This window comes from Larimichthys crocea, chromosome VII (assembly GCF_000972845.2).
Source record: "Larimichthys crocea isolate SSNF chromosome VII, L_crocea_2.0, whole genome shotgun sequence".
Classification (NCBI taxonomy): Eukaryota; Metazoa; Chordata; class Actinopteri; family Sciaenidae; genus Larimichthys; species Larimichthys crocea.
In genome coordinates, this window is record NC_040017.1 from 28,075,024 (window position 1) to 28,078,361 (window position 3,338).

Here is a 3,338-nt window from a genome sequence, read left to right on the forward strand (position 1 = left end):
CAAACGTTGATGTGCACATATGAAACAATGAGAAAGATTGTTGTCCTTGTACTGTATAATCTGTTTCCTCTGTCAGGCCTGCGCGTCATACTTCAGTAGGGTTGTCAAAGGTCTTTGTACTTTTTGAAGAAAACAACATAATGTCCAAAAAACAGACGTACAATAAGTATGTTCAGTTAATTAAGGCGAGGAGTAACACTCATCCTGTCAGCAGGTGTTTCATGTGTGTCTGTGGACTTTTTATTTTATCATGCATTAAGTTATTAAGTATCATTTTTTAACACTAGTCTTCCATGGATATGTTTGCTGACGTGACTCGGTGCAGATCTAAAACTGATCGCTGTTATTGATAAATGATCCATGTCCGGGCTGGACTGAATCCTCGCCTGCGTCTCGCTTCAGCGTTTTGCTGCCGCTGTAACTGCAGCTCCGTCTTTGTCTATCGTGTTATTGCTCAATTATAAGACTATAAAAGCCCACTGAGGACGCTCATTAGGAAAATGAACTGCGGCTTGTGTTTACCTTCATAATTGATTGAGCTCAAAGTGAAACAAGGGACCTCCTATCGCGGGTCATTGGGAAAGCTGTGGGCGCCGCTCCAAATGAGGTCGACCTCGTGCGGCAGGCAGAGACGAAACACTTATAAGAGTGTGACCTTCACGACTCCAGGTACCCTGAAACACATGACCACTAAATGCTTCTCCCAACGTTTGCCTCGTCTTTCGAATCCCTCGATGAGAAGTTCTCCGTCTTCACGTCAGAGGATCGGCTCTGCGCGATGCTACGATGCTATCTGCAGATCAAAGTCGCCGAGCGGCTTTTCAACCTCGAGTAGTCAAATTAAATTCAGAGATGGAGAGCCTCAGAAGGCTTCTGATAATCTTCACAGCCTGATGAGATTTCCTCGACAGTAAGTCACAGGAAGAAAAGAAGGAACGAGAGAAGAGGAAGAAGAGTCGAGAGGAGGAGGAGAGGCCGATGGAGAGAAGAGGAGACGAGTGTTCAAAGCAGATTGATCAATCTGTGTTTTGCTCATTTCTTTTCAGACTGCTCTCTCTCAGCATCTCATCGAATCACGCTCCATCTCTCCGCCCTCCACCTCCACCACCACCACCTCCACCGTGTTTATAAGTCATCCATCAGACAGAGACACGTAGATGGAACAAAACTCGTCCCCGTAATTTATTCTGCTGTTTTTGCCTCCATTCATTCCTTCTCCTCGGTGATGACATCCATTTGTCAGCCGCCTCGCCGTCTTTAAAATGAATCCATTTGCCTCGGAGTCGCCGTGTTTCGGGTTTCTTCATCGCCGAGATGCAGTTTGGCAACAAAAATGCTCAAAGATGGAATGAGAGTCGGCGTCGTGATGACTCAGTGGGTTCAACTATATCCTCGCAACATCAAATCTGACTCATGATTTCCTCTGCGTGTCATCTGCTCCCCCTCTCTCTAACTGCTGTAATACAAATATTTCAGAGATGTGAAGACTCTAATTTGTTTCAGACGACGAGGTGAAGCCGGGTGTCGTCTTCATCTGTGTCACAGAGCCACATAAAAAACACAGGGTGGCGTGTTCCTTCATCATCCGCAGCTGAAAATAGTCCCCAGCTAATGTATTACTTAAAATGAGCGATATGTGTCAGAGAGGACTGAGACAAACATGCTGCTGGTTCAACAGTCACCTCAGATCCAATCAGGTGTCGTCTGGCAGCTTCTGTTGTCAGTGGTCACACAGTATGAACCCAAGCATCACCTCAACTCATCCTTAAGCAGCCTGGTAATGTGTGCAGAGAGCTGTATATACAATGCAGACACATTTAGCAACTTTGTACTGGAATCATGACAAAGACATTTCTGTTAATCTATGAATAAAAAGCTAAAAGACGGTTTTACCTGCATGCAACCAAAGTCTGCTCAAACAGGACTGCAAGACTCTGGCATCTGACCAGTAGCTCAGTCCGTGGGGACTTGGCTTGGGAACCAGTTCAAGTCCAGTCTGGACCAAAATATAGAAGGTGGACCTTGAGCAAGGCACCGAACTCTGTGTGTGCATGTGTGGTCTGACTGGTGCCAACTGGACGGGTCAAATGCAGAAGAATGATTTCATGTGTACAATGTCTGAGATCACCGTGGATCCCTGTCGTGTTCTGACCTGAACAATAATCCAACCTTCTCCTTTCTGTTGTTTCAGGTGTCAGGAAGGATTGAGCTGGCATCCGGATGACAGAAAGGTAAGAGATGAACTTCACCAGTGCAGATACATGAGGTGGAATATTTGCCTTGTGGTCCCGGTCTGCTCTGATGGACTGTGGACTTGAGTTGAGATGTCGATGACACATTACGGGGTCGTGCATGTTGACGTCCACACATGAGCAGTTCCACTCCCACACACACGTACAGTAGCTGCCCACCCATCCTCTAATGGATGCCTCTTATCTAACTCGCTGACCACCGACAGTCCAATATGTGTCTGAATAATGGACGTCCATACACTATCAGATCGCGGAGGACATTATCTTGTAGCGGGAGCAGCGGTAATGACAGAGCGTCTTGTATCTGACCACGTTCTGTTATCTGATGGTGAAACTGCATCATTCATCCCGTCTGCAAACAGCTGACGCAGGTTAGATAACGAGTTTTAATTCAGATGTTGATTAACGCAGCGATGCGATGACTGATGAGCCAATCACAACTCTGATTTCAAGACAAGTCGACCGTCTTTACTCCAGTTCAACACGGCTTTGATTTCCATTATGTCGAGACTTCTTTGTTGAGTTCAGTTTTAAATATAAAACACGCTCCGGCCTGCAAGATAGATGAAGTTATACCGTGAAAAACAATCTGACAGTTTAACAAAGAAAATGAATCAAAAGTTTTTCGTGATGTGACTCATGTTTAATCGTTCGATCCGCTCTCTGTTTGCAATCAGTTCATTTTAAAATGGAAACACGACGAACATCAAAAAAGGAGAATTGATTTTACATAACTGTTGGAAAAAACGACACAGTGCTGTTATTGGTTTACAGTCTACAGTCCTAAGGTGACTGAGTCTCTGTCCAACTGATGAAAGTGTTGCAGCGTTTATGTATCTACAGTCATTACGTCTCTGCAGATAAAACTTGTCAGGCTTCATGTTAAATGTTAAACTGGAGAAACAAACAGGAGCTCGCTCTTATTCTGAAGCAGTCACAGGAAATGCAATGTGAGATCTTGCATGCTAACGTAATGCTTGAAACCACTTATTCACTCAACTGACTGAAGTTCTTGAGCTCAGCAAGGAGGTGCTAAGTCCAGGAGGAAACCAGGACATTGACCACAGAGGTCTGCTCCTCCATCTA

General features: G+C 45.0%; 1 protein-coding gene across 1 annotated transcript in view; it reads left to right on the forward strand.

Annotated features, from left to right (window-relative positions):
• Positions 1-2,189: 2,189 nt before the first annotated feature.
• The window catches only part of LOC113746131 (leucine-rich repeat and fibronectin type III domain-containing protein 1-like protein), a 201,293-nt gene continuing 200,144 nt past the window's right edge, over positions 2,190-3,338 (forward strand). Inside the window, 1 exon segment of the mRNA XM_074527724.1 lies at positions 2,190-2,231. The gene's annotated coding sequence lies outside the window, so the exon portion shown is untranslated.